This window comes from Somniosus microcephalus, chromosome 1 (assembly GCF_052327205.1).
Source record: "Somniosus microcephalus isolate GS21.2 chromosome 1, FLI_Smic_1.0, whole genome shotgun sequence".
Taxonomy (NCBI): Eukaryota; Metazoa; Chordata; class Chondrichthyes; order Squaliformes; family Somniosidae; genus Somniosus; species Somniosus microcephalus.
This window is the reverse complement of record NC_140987.1, coordinates 131,412,265-131,426,521: the sequence shown is the minus strand read 5'-3', so window position 1 is coordinate 131,426,521 and position 14,257 is coordinate 131,412,265.

Here is a 14,257-nt window from a genome sequence, read left to right as displayed (position 1 = left end):
TCTTGGCTATATCCAATTTCTAGGCCATTATGTTTGTTTATAAAAGGTTTATTAATCACTATCTTGAATAGCTAAGGCAGCTACTTTTATTATATATAAATTTTGAACTTATCATCAGTATGAATTTTGGATCAGCTGTCCCTTTCTGCACAGCCTGCTGATAAGTCAATCAATGAAGAGTATAACTGCTGTCTGTGGAAATGTCCAGAGGCCTGAAGCATATGCTGCATTTATAATACAAAAAGATAGCAGTCATGTTGCTGGCTGAATTGATGAGGAAAAATAGGGGAAAATAACAAACAAGCAGTAAATAGAAACCAAGGGAGTAATTTAATGAATCATGAGAGATTTACTTGTTCAGTAATATTTTATTTGTACTTTGATGCCCTTCAATATTTTCAGTCATGAATCAAAGTAGGGTTCAGGGGTCAGGTCCCCTTTAACAAAGAGCACCTGGATTAGTGTTGTGTTATGAGCATAAACTGGTAATTATTGTATTGGTTATTGTATATAGAAACAAGAAGCCTGCTCTGAGCTCCTACTTCTGGTTAATTCTAATCTTTGGCAGTTACTTCTGCAAGGAGTATTGTTGAAACAAATATACAACAATACTCAACTGTGTAAACATCAAATATTGCTTCTAAGAAAATGCCACCACAGGAAAAATATTCTGTAAACTCTTAATGACTTTGAAATAGCAACAGCAGAAAAAGGCACATGTTATAATCTAAACAAGATTTTTGTTTTAACTTAGAAGATTGTAGATCAGGATGTTCCCAATAAAGTGGATGCTGAATTTTGTTCAGGTGATTCTGTCATGTGCCTGTCCAGAAAATTATCTTAAATGGGCCTCATGACAGATCGCAATGAATCATGATAACTCTAGTTGGTTCATTCCTATTCAAATAGATTTAAATCCAACTACACTGAAAAAATTGACAGTTTTCTCATTCCATCTTTTATTGTGGCCTTTGCTGAGTTCTTGTTTAGCTGGGAGTGGAGGGGGTGGGGGGGTAAGTTTTCTTAGGGCTTCTGCTCCTCCACGGTAACTTCAGCAGAAACCCTATTTACACACGTAAATGGGGTTTCACCGACCTTCCACTGAGGTCACAGCAGCAGAACGGGAGAAGCCGTGAGGAAATTGACCCCCTGGATACCTTGTCAAATGTTGAAGTCAAGTAAAGTTACGGCATTGTATTCCCAATGACAGATTCATTCTATGGAATCATTCTATTCTAGTATATTCTTTCTCAGGGACAGTTAAAAAAAATTTACTTCTACATAAAAGGAATAAACCAGACAGTCTATTGTACTCTAACATAAACTCTTGCTAGTCTTAAAGAAGTCAAGGGCCAGAGGGCTGTTGGATCTTTAGGGACTTAAATTATTTGTTCTGAGACTGAGGTTCTATAGACCTTGCAAGAAAAAAGCACCTTTCATCCGTCAGACTATATCAGATCTTGATAATGAGGTTCAGTAATAAGCCCTTACAGAGAGAACAGTAGATCCATTTCATTAAATTGGTGGCTTTGAAATGGAAGAGGAAAGTGGGAGTCAAGTCTGTTAGGCTTATTATGATTACAGTCCAAATGTTCTTTTTTGGATTGACAGCAAGTGTGTTATACTCAAGAACCTGGAGATCTGGGCTAAAGAAAACTACATTTTCTATCTTATCACAAGATGTTCATTCAAATAAATTATCCAGCCAATCCAGTGTAAAATGTATTGCAGACTGAAGGGCAAACAGAAGAAAGATCTCTGTACAACTAAACAAAACTGAGAGACATTGTGACACTGCTCTAAAGGCAGAAGATATAGGTGTCAGAGGGAAATCATAAGGGACATAACAAACGTGTTTGCTATTTGCACAATACTATCCAGAATGATAGAATATTGTTTTCTTTTTTGTTTATTAGTGTTTTATTTAGAATTTTGAGAGAAACAACTACTATTCAGTTGGAATGATCTTAACTAATGATCCTAATGCCTCCATGTGTGATGTCTATATCCTGAAATACAACACAGGTATTATGCTATTGCTTTTAAACTAGGGACTGATGTGTAAGAGGAAGAATATCACAATTACACTCAATGAAGATCTATTTAACTCTCAACTCATGAGCTGAGCATAGACCTACTGCCGTACTTTGACCTGCCAGGTCTAAAGGAAGAACGCGCTCAGCTCATTTTTCTAGTGGGAGCTTCTCTAACAGTGTGATGATTAGAACTGGTTGGGATGAGCCAGAATTCTCCAGCTTGGATCCAAAAGATAAATTCAGCAATCCTGCACTCCCAGCAGGGAGCCATGCTTAAAGCACTAATTCTCCAACTAGGAGTGCAGAATCACTGAAATTATCCATAACATCCAAACTCAAGCCTAACCAAAAAGGGATTATTAAAATCACATCTGAAATTCAGATAATTCCCATGAAGCACTGGGCAGCATGTGAGCTTTTGAAGTGCTGTTTTGTCATAACCAATTAGTGATGCAGCTAATTTGAAATTCAGCACTCCTCCATTGAGCTGGGATCAAGTGTCAGAGATAGGGCTAAATTCTCTGACCTGCATTTCCTTCATGGCTAAATTCTGGGAGTGCAGGGTCATGGAATTTCTCTGTACTCCTTTGTTTGAATCCTTTGGCTCTCAGTTTCTAGTTGCTCTGCCTTTTTATGTTCTTCTGTTTGTATTTTTCCAACTTCCATTAGTTTCAAAATGTTCTCAATGCCCCTGAAAGCCTAGCCTTTCACAATTACTTATTTAAATGTCACACTTTAAAGGGCTGGATTTTCCTCCGCTAACCCTCTCCAAATCATATGGGCTAGCACCAGAAACAGTGGGGGAAATTGGCATTGAGGCTTACTGCCACAGCCCCCACACCAACCTTCATTTATCTCCACTGCCCCTGCTGGGACCGCCGGTGGTTGACGGTGGTCACTGGAGTGGTGGCAGGAAGGCCCCGAAGCCCCTGGATGCTGGGAGAAGGACTAGTAAAAGCTCCTCTCCCTAAATTCTGCCCTGATCTCTCACTTGTTGAAAGCCTTGGCCTCAACTGAGAATTCCAGTAAAAAATGTAATATAGTCTTCAGGGCTCTTCTACCCCTTTAAGTGGCCACCCATCTCTTCTGACGCTGCAGTCATTGCCCTGCTGCAAAATGTTCTGCCCTTGCAAGTGGTGGGCTCCTGCATGTTATCGGATACTGGCGGGAGGCCACCCTAATGACTCCCAATCCAGGAAGATGGGTTGGGGTTGGGCGATGGGCAGAAGTGGCCCCCTGACCCTTCTGAGGGGGAATGAGGAGAATCCAGGCCTTTAACTCTCGATCAATCTGTTTTCCTCCAACTAGCCATTCACTTTTCTCTCCTATTCTTGTCCTCTTTTCATCCCTCTGTTTCTGCATCTCTCTCTCTCTCTCTCTCTCTCTCAGTATTCCTGTGCTGAAGCCAAACTATTACAGTCACATGCTCTCCTCCTATCCATTTTTATAATATAGCCTCATTGTATTTGGCTACATATAATTTAAGGGTAATTTAATGGTAGCTGAAAATATGATTGAACAGTTTTATATAATCTATCTGTACCTTACCAGGGAATTGAAGGCAGCAGATTGCTAGAAGAGCTCTTCGGTCATCGGAACATGCTTATCCCAATTCTCCAGTCCAGTAAAGATGATCATCTATTATTGCTGAAGTATATTTCATGATGATCATTTGGCTGTGATCAATTTTGGCTTGTCAATCATGCTGTTAAGAGCACCACCTTCCTGCTTTTGTTGCAGATACACATATCCACTAATGATGTATGAGCACCAATTGATGTTTGCTACAGCAATCCAATTTGTTTCTCACCCAGTCAAAATCAAACCCAGTGCCAGAGCCAAGATGGAAAAGTTTGCACATGAAATGAGAAAGATAAAATTATGCACAACACCCAACACCACTACTCAAGTACCATTCATAGGAAGCAACATAGGAACAGGAGTGGGCCATTCAGCCCCTCAAGCCTGTTCCACAATTTTGTTAGCTCATGACTGATTTGTAATTCAACTCCTTTTACCCACCTTTGATTCATATCCCTTGATACCCTTACCTAACAAAAATCTATTGATCTCAGTATTGAAAATTTCAATTGACCCAACATCCACAGCCTTTTGGGGAGAGAGTTCCAAATTTCCATTACCCTTTTTGTGAAAAATTGCTTCCTGATTTCATTCCTGATTTCATCCCACATAAATACTATGGCAACAAGAGCAGGTCTGAGGCTAGGTATCCTGCAGCAAGTGTCTCACCTCCTGACCCCCCAAAGCATTTCCACCATCTACAAGGCACAAGTAAGGAGTGTGATGGAATAATCTCCACTTGCCTGGATGAATGCAGCTCCAACAACACTCAAGAAGCTCGACACCATCCAGGACAAAGCAGCCTGCTTGATTGGCACCCCGTCTACCACCTTAAACATTCACTCCCTCCACCACTGGCGTACCGTGTCTGCAGTGTGTACCATCTACAAGATGCACTGCAGCAACTCGCCAAGGCTTCTTCGGCAGCACCTCCCAAACCCGCAACCTCTTCCACCTAGAAGGACAAGGGCAGCAGGCGCATGGGAACACCACTGTAATGATCAGTAACCTGTCATTCTAGAATGGTACACTAGGTGGAGCTGTATGTTGCTGTATGTAGGAGCTGTATGTATATAAGAGTGGGACTACCCACGATGCACTAGGCTACCCAGAAGGCAGTAGTCAAGATGGATACTGTACCAAGTCCACATGGCATGAATAAAGTGACTAGCTAGAAGCTAGCTCTTCATAATGAAAACGACTAGTTATTAATGAACATAACATGGTACCAGGATTGGTAAGATCTGCTGAATATTGTGAAACGCGACATGGAGACTTTGAAGCCACCGGAGGGTTTGAAACTCATGGGGAATGTCGACTGAAATTGGCGGACTTTCAAACAACGATTCGAACTCTACATTGCTGCCATCGGATTCGGTACAAAGCCAGATGCAAGGAAAATAGCATTGCTGCTCACAGTTGCAGGCCCGCAGGTGATAGAGGTATTTAATACATTTGTATTTGATCCAGAGCAGGACAGAAAAAAATTGGACGATGTGCTAAAGAAATTTGATACACATTCTTCTCCCAAAAAGAACGAAACCTATGAGAGATATGTGTTCTGTTGACGGACACAGCAGCAAAATGAAACTTTTGATAGCTTTATGACCGATCTGAAACTGAAAGCACAGACATGTAATTTCCCTGAACTGAAATCATCCATGATTCGTGACCAGATTGTGTTTGGTATTCATGATAAAAAGGTCAGGGAACGTCTGTTGAGAGAAACCAAACTAACATTGGAGGATGCTGTGAAAATATGCCAAGCCAGTGAGCTAGCTCAAAAGCACGTGAAGACTTCCAGTGAAAATAATAATAAATGCGATTGTAGTAAGTGATAGTGCTGCTGTTGGTGCTGTGTCCTACAAAGGAAAGAAACGTGGGCAGAACAGAAATGAAAAGCAATCGGAGGAAGGAATTTTTAATTGTAAATGCTATGGTTACAAACAGCAGTTAAAACAATGCCCAGCATTTGGAAAAATGTGCACAAAATGTCATGGAAAGAATCACTTTGCCAAACGATAGCAAAATACTGCAGATGTTGGAAATCCGAAATAACAACAGACAATGCTGGAAAAACTCAGCAGGTCAGGCAACATCCATGGAGAGAAATTTGAGTTGACGTTTCGGGTCGAACCCTTATTCAAAACTGGAAAGAAAAGAAATTAGATCGAAGGCAGGGCTGCGATCGGACAAAAGAAGTGAAAGAAACAAAAGAGCTAGATGAGATGGTAATAGGCTGAGATTAGGTGTAAAGTGTACTGGCAGGGCAAGAGATAGCTGCCAGGTGTGAGAGAGAAACAAAAGGAAAGGGGGGGGGGGGAAAGGAGTGGAAAACAATGCTTTTCAAAAGTAAAAACAAAGAAAGGGCAACAAGTCCAAGTCAATGTGATTGAGGACACTGATTTAAGTGGGACATTTTTTGTAAGAATGGTGTCATGTGACAACATAGAAAAGGATACAGAAAATGTGCAGCCCTCAGGAATGGACAATGCTGAACATAAAGTTAATGCAGTAAAAGAGGACAAATGGATGATGCCACTGCAGGTAAATGGAGCATTAGTTACATTGAAACTAGACACTGGGGCAAAAGCAAACTTAATCAGTATGAGTGACATTAAAAACATGAAAGAAATGCCCAAAATACACAAAAAGTCAGTATTACTGAAGAACTATAATGGACAGAAAATAGATAGCTTAGGTGTATGCAGACTTAAAGTGACAGTCAAAGACAAAGTGCATCATCTCATGTTTTCTGTTGTGGCTGAAGGACTTGATTCACTACTAGGTGACAAAGCTTGTGAGGACTTAGGACTGGTCAAGAGAGTCTACCGTATAAACTGTGCCATAAGCAGACCAGATGAATCGGTGGGTTCTGTAGTGAGTAATTTCCAGGATGTGTTCAAAGGATTTGGAGTTCTACCATTCACTTACAAGATCCAGCTAAAAGAGGATGCTCAGCCAGTGGTACATGCTCCATGGAGAGTTCCAGCACCCCTGCGTGACCAGCTCAATAAAGAACTGGACAGAATGACCACACTAGGAGTCATCAGGAAAGTCGAAGAGCCAACAGACTGGGTTAACTCCATGGTATGTGTAAAGAAAAAGAACAATGATCTAAGAGTATGCATGGATCCAAAGGACTTAAATGCAAACATAAAACGTGAACATTACCAGATTCCCAAGCGAGAAGAAATCACCAGTGAAATGTCAGGTGCCAGATACTTCACAAAGCTCGATGCCTCACAAGGATTTTGGCAACTAAAACTGGATGAAGAAAGCACCAAATACTGTACCTTCAACACATCATTTGGCAGGTATTGTTTCCTCAGAATGCCTTTCGGGATAATATCTGCATCTGAAATCTTTCATAGAGCGATGGAACACATAATTGAAGGTCTGAAAGGAGTTCGGATCTATGTTGATGACATCATCATCTGGGGCTCCACAATGAAAGAACACAATGAGAGACTGACTAAAGTGCTACAGAGCATACGCCGGAATGGACTGAAGCTCAACAAAGCCAAGTGTCAGTTTGGCGTCCAGGAAGTCACTTTCCTAGGAGATAATCTATCTGGTAAAGGAATAGAGCCAGATATGGAAAAAGTAAACGCCATACTCAACATGCCCCGACCCACTGACAAAAAAGGAGTGCTACACATCATGGGGATGATAAACTTCATTGGAAAGTTAATTCCTAACTTGTCAGCCAAGACAGCCTGTCTGCGAGACCTGCTACGTAAAACAAATTAGTTCGCATGGACAGAAAGACATGAACAAGAGTGGATGAACCTTAAAACAGTGCTGACAACCACACCTGTACTCACCTTCTTTGACCCAACAAAGAGAATCAAAGTGTCAATGGATGCATCAAAAGATGGCCTAGGTGCGGTTTTGCTACAAGTAGAGGGTCAAGATTGGAAGCCTGTTGCCTATGCCTCCAGGTCTATGACTGATTCTGAGTGTCGCTACGCCCAGATTGAAAAGGAATGCCTAGGCTTGGTAGTTGGACTAGAAAAGTTTCATGGCTACATATATGGACTTCCCACCTTCACAGTTGAGACAGACCACTGCCCGCTGGTTGCCATCATAAAAAAAAATCTGAATGAGATGTCTCCAAGGATACAACGACTCATGATGAAGCTGCAAAGATATGACTTTGAACTGATCTACACACCAGGCAAACACATAGTGTTAGCAGGTGCACTATCCCAAGCATCCACAATGAGTCATGTGAGCTCTACTGAGGAAGACGTGGATGTTCATGTGAGTATGGTCACTGCTGCGCTGCCCGTGTCAGACACAAAATCAAAGCAAATAGCAGAAGAAACAGTGAAAGATACAGTGTTACAAACAGTAATAGAGAACATTCATCATGGTTGGCCAAAAGGTTCCTGTCCAAAGTACTATCACATCAGGTCAGAGTTGAGTGTCGCAAGTGGACTAATACTAAAACAGAACAGAATAGTCATTCCACAGGCTCTACGTCAAGACATGCTCAAAAGGATTCACGAGGGACACCTCGGAATTGAAAAATGCAAAAGGAGAGCAAGAGACACTGTTTATTGGCCTGGCATAAATAAGGACATTGAGAACATGATAGGCAAATGTGAGACATGTCAGAAACACCAAAACAAACAAACAAAGGAACCAGTGATAGTAGCTGACTTACCAACAGCACCATGGCAAAAGGTTGGTATGGACCTTTTTCATTTGAATGGTAAAGACTATCTAATAGTGATTGACTACTATTCTAACTATCCTGAGATGGTGCTGCTCTCAAGCACCACAGCAAGCAATGTCATAATGCATGTGAAATCCATCTTCACCAGACATGGAATTCCCAGGATTGCCGTTAGTGACAATGGTCCGTGCTTCAACTGTAAGGAGTGGCAACAGTTTGCAGCACATTATGACTTTCAGCACATCACATCCAGTCCTTTGTATGCTCAGTCGAATGGTAAGGCAGAAAAAGGCATTCAAGTTCTCAAACAGCTACTGAAGAAAGCAACAGAAAGCAAGTCTGATCCTTATCTCGCCCTGCTGAGCTACCGAGCCTCACCTTTAGACTCTGGTTCTTCACCTGCTGAACTCCTAATGGGTCGCAAGTTGCTCACCACGCTACCCTGCTGTGCAAGAGAAAAGCAGAGTAAGAAACTGAGACAGAGACTTCAACTGTTAAAGCTGAAACAGAAATTATACTATGACAAGTCATCCAAAACTCTGAAACCATTGACAAGGAATGATGTTTTCAGGATTGAGGATCCAGATGCATGGAACAGGAAAGCTACAGTTCTTGAGGAAGTAGGACCAAGGTCATACACTGTTAGAACTGAGGAAGGACAGATTCTCAGGAGGAACCGCCGTTCCTTCCTAAAAACACAAGAAACTATCCAAGAGCAAATCGATGACAATGCTGCAACTGAATCTTGTCAATCACCACCAGAACAATCTAACACAAACACACATACAGGCTCTCATGAAAACACATCAGACTTACCTGTGCTGAGAAGATCCACACGTGAAGTAAAAAAGCCTGATAGACTTAGGGCTAGAAATTCAGTAGGCTTTGCGCCCAGTTTTCACCCAAAGAGGGCTTTTGCGCCACTTGCTGAGCTTTCGCCGATATTCAGCGCTGCGGTAATGGCGGCGTTAGCCAGTAGCGCTGCGCCGCCACCGATGACGTCATCGGTGTGCGCAGTGCCCCGCTACCGCCCCGCTACCGGCCCGACCGCCATATTTAGTTGCGGCCGCCTCTTCCGCAGCGGCCGCAAACAGCGATCAGAAAACGGGGCCGTCCTGTAGCATTAGTGGGGCGAGTTAAGGCGGAGGTGCGGTCGGCCGCTTTTTCGGCGGCCGCCTGCCCGCACCTCCTTCCCCGGCCTCCTCCACCCCCCCCCCGCGGCATTGCCGGCTGTTTTCCGGGAGCCCGGCACTTCTCCGTGGTGCCGGGCTCATTTGCCGGCACTAGCGAGCGGCGATCTCACTGTTGCAGGCACCTCCCCCTTACGAGAGGGAGGAAGGCCTGCAGTACCGCAGCCTGCCGCTCCGCAGCGGGTGGCGCTGCGGCACCTAGCGCGTCGATATTCAGTTTCAGCGCCCCAAGCGGGGGCGACGAAATCCTTGAATAGCGGCCGCCTTCGAGTTGGGGCGCTGAAACTGAATTTCCGGCGGGCGCAAGTGGCTCCGCGCGCAGCGGTACTTTCTGGGCGCGAGCGAGCTGGCCGCCCCAAACTGAATTTCTAGCCCTTAATCTTTGAGTATAAAGTAAAGCTTTGAAAATGTGTTGACTGTTGTGAAAATGTTTATGTTTATAGAGCACTAACAAAAGTGTTACTGATATCATCTTTGTCATTTTTCTTGAAAGTTGATTGATATTGATTTTGTTTAACCTCAAAGAAAGGGGGATGTAATGATCAGTAACCTGTCATTCTAGAATGGTACACTAGATGGAGCTGTATGTTGCTGTATGTAGGAGCTGTATGTATATAAGAGTGGGGCTACCCACAATGCACTAGGCTACCCAGAAGGCAGTAGTCAAGATGGATACTGTACCAAGTCCACATGGCATGAATAAAGTGACTAGCTAGAAGCTAGCTGTTCATAATGAAAATGACTAGTTATTAATGAACAAAGCAACCACCACCTCCAAGTTCTCCTCCAAGTCACACACCATCATGGCTTAGAAATATATCGCCAATCCTTCATCGTCGCTGGGTCAAAATATTGGAACTCCCTACCTAACAGCACTGTGGCAGTACCATCACCACACGGACTGCAGCAGTTCAAGAAGGTGGCTCACCACCATCTTCTCAGGGGCAATTATGGATGGGCAATAAATGCTGGCCTTGCCAACAACACCCACATCGCATAAACGAATAAAAAAAAATCCTGAATGGCTTAGCTCTAATTTTAAGATTGTGTTCCCTTATTCTGGATTCTTCCACCAGAGGAAATAACTTCTCTTTTTCTACTCTATCAAATCCTTTTATCATCTTAAAACAACTCAATTAGATCACCCCTCAACCTTCTAAACTCAAGGGAATACAATCCAAGTTTATGCAATCTGTCCTCATAATTTAAACCTTTAAGCCGCAGCATCATTCTGATAAACCTGTGCTACACCCCATTCAAGACCAATGTATCCTTTCTGAGGTGCAATACCAGCACTGATCACAATACTCCAGATGGGATTTGACCAAGGCTCTGTATGACTGAAGCATAACTTCCTCCCTTTTGTATTCCAATCCTCTTGAGATATAGACGAATATTGCATTAGTTTCTTTGATTACTTTTTGTACCTGTGCACTAGCTTTAAGTGATTTGTGTACTTGGATAAACAAATCACTTAGCTCCTCCACAGTTTTTAGACTCTTACCATTAAGAAAATATTCTGATTTGTCTTTGCTTGGTCCAAACCTTACACTTTCCCACACTGAACTCTATCTGCCACTGTTTTGCCCACTCACTTAATCTGTCTTTGTCCCTTTGTAACTCCCTGTTCCCATCTACACAACTTACCATTCCTCCGAACTTGGTGTCATCTGCAAACTTGTATATACAACTCTCTGGCCACGAAATTCGGAGGTTTAGTGCCAGCCGTTAAGGCTGGTTTTGCTGAAAAAACGGTGTCCGCCTCACTTCCGCCTGCTTCCGGCAGGTCCCACAGTGGCCGCCATTTTGGGGAGGTCAGTAGTGTTGCCGTTGCCTGTGCTTACTCCAGATATTTAGATGAGGCAGATCGTGACGTCAGTGGGTGTGCAACACTGATTTGACGCACAATCTGCCATTTCGGACGTCGCTGCTCCATTTAACGCCATCTCCTAATCACGACCAGCTGGCCAAGCGATCAGCAGCAGGAATGACCCCGCAGCTGCGCTATTTAAAGGGATCATCAACAATTTGCAACTGACTTGCTTTTGGTTCCTATTGGCTCTGTCTAAGTTTGTGCAAACATTTGGAGCTTTTTAAATTTATTTAAAGTTGATGAGGTGACAGGGAGTGTTGCTGCAAATGGAGAACGCCTTTCTTTTCATTTAAAGGCTTCTGCTCACACCACTTGCTCCCAGTCATGGGGGCTGTACTTGCAGTCCCCCTCGCACTTGGGTATGACAGGGAGAGGGAGCAGAGGCAGCGAAGAACAGGACGAGATGCTCACAGAGGGAGGAGGAGGGGCAGGAGGGCTCTCAGCAGGGGGCCTTCTCCACCTAAAGTCTTCAAGGAGCACTTCTCCTACCTGCACCTAAGCCAGGAACAGTGTATTCGGTGGCTCCGCTTCACCAAGGAGGTCATAGAACTCTGCCACCTCTTGGAACCAGACCTCCAGCCTCAGAGCAGGGTGACAATGGCAATCCCAGTGGCCCTCAAGGTCACCATGGCCCTCAGTTGTTTTACCACCGGACCATTCCAGTCTGGAGCAGGAGACATAGTTAACATCTCCCAGTTTGCCCTCCATTGCTGCATCCAGGAGGCCAGGCTGATAACTTCCCTCCACAACCCCAGCACTCGTGGCCAGCAGTCATATAATGACAGCCATGCTGCCATGAGGAACGTCATCAAACAGATCATCGGGGTGCTCAAGCAACGGTTCTGCTGCCTTGACCGCTCGGGAGGAGCCCTCCAGTACTTGCCGAAGCAGGTGTCCCATTTTGTGGTGGTCTGCTGCATGCTCCACAGCTTGGCCATCATGAGGGCTCAGCCCTTGCCACCACAGGTTCCAGGACCACCTCAGGAGGACGAGGAGAAAGGGGAAGAGGAGGAAGGGAGGAGGCAGGCAGCCCATCACACCCAGCATCATATTTGTTCCACAAGGTCTCTAATGGAGTTGCCGATCATTTCCATCCTGGAATGTTGCAATGTTGTAGCCGGACTCCTCCTTGCTCCTTGACATTCATAAGAGGCTCTCTGGCAGGCTTGCCATTGCACCGAGCATTTCTGTGTGCATGCCCATTACCCTTCTTCTGAAGGCTGCCCCATTGAGTTCATCATCTGAGTCCTGTGCAGCACAACACATGTGCGAGCTCGCCCTCTGGGGAGCTGGCCCCCAAGCTACCCTTTCCCCCTGGCCTTGCTACAGCGCACTCGTGCCTGGTGACTCACCATGTGCAGATCCCGCCTCTATAGTTCCCTTTAAATTCTGCACAGTGACATTGTCTGAACTGGTGTCTGTGAGTGTCAGATTGAATGGCGTTGCCTCTTCTTCTCCTTCATGCTCCTCCTCTACAACTTCGAGGACAGGCTGTGCTGCTGGCAGTTGTTGTGTATCTGAAAGCAAAAAGACACAAGGGTCGGGTTGTGATGAGGGGAGGGGAGGGGCGGGGGAAGCAAGATATCCATGCATACACCATCAGTAGCTTGTAAGTGAGAAGAGATTGTGGGATGAGAGGGAACGGGGATGTGAAAAGAAGGATTAGATATGAGCATACCATCATCATCAGAAATACTTTCTACTTCTCTGCTCGCCACGGACTCTGACTGCTGCACCAATTATTGCGAGCACTGTTTCCTCCAGCTTCATGAGATTCTGATGTCTGGCTTGCCCTCCACTCATCTGCTGGTGCTCCTGGTGGGTGTGCAAGAGAAAGGGTAGTGTGTCAGTGAATGTCGTGCAATGTGTTTAGGTGATGTGGCTGCCATGGTTGAATAGCTGGCAGTGTGTGCAAGGTGTGAGATGTGAGTGTGAGTGTTGCAGAAGTGGCATGTGTGTGAGAGTGAAGTGAAGCTATGATTGTGAGGTATGAGTGGTGATAGCTAGAGATTGTTGGTAGGTGAATGATGGGGATGTGGTTTATTGAGCAGTGTGTGAGGCTAATGGTGCAGTTAGTGGGATATGTTATTTGATGATGCATTCACTCACCTTGACCACTCGTGTGAGATCATTAAACTTTTTGCGGCCACGGCTTTGTTTAGACTGACAATGAGGTGCTTCTGCAACAAAGCACCTCCCCTTTAAGTAGTGCAGACAGCCCAGGCCAAATTTTATTGGCTAGTAGACTGCACCCGATATTGGCCCCTCTGTTGAGCGCTAAGCCAATCAGCAGCATGTTTAGCACGTAGATCAGCGCTACAAACATGTAAATAAGCAGCCAGCATGAATTTTGCATGCTGCCTGCACCACTTTGAATGGGCAAAGGCAAATAGTGCTAGGCAATGCCAGTTGTCGGGCCTTATCCAAATTCAAGGCTCCTTTCCCTTCATTGTCATTGATAAATATGGTGAAAAGCTAATGCCCCAGTAGAGATCCCTGAAAAACACCAGCTTTAAGTAGTTATATGGTTAACAACAGAACTCTTTTTTCAAGAACAATTGTGGGCTGATTATCCCCTGTTCTACTGCCAAATAGCACCCGAAAAAAATCAAGTGTAATGTACAGCAAAATTGGACACTAATCCTTTGCTCTTCTTTTGCTCCTAAATAGCAGCTCATCTGAACGCCCTCTATGGCTTTTCTTGTCTTTGTACCTGACTGTACCTGAAAGGGGCACAGCAATGTAAATTACATGCACTAATGCTTCCAGAGCTGATGCATCTGTCTTAAAGGGACAGGCTGGTATTGTCAGTAAAAGACTGATCAAAGCTTCAGGGAGGCAACAATAAATTCTAACTGTCTCAAAAATGCAGCCACTGCTGCAACCTCTTTCC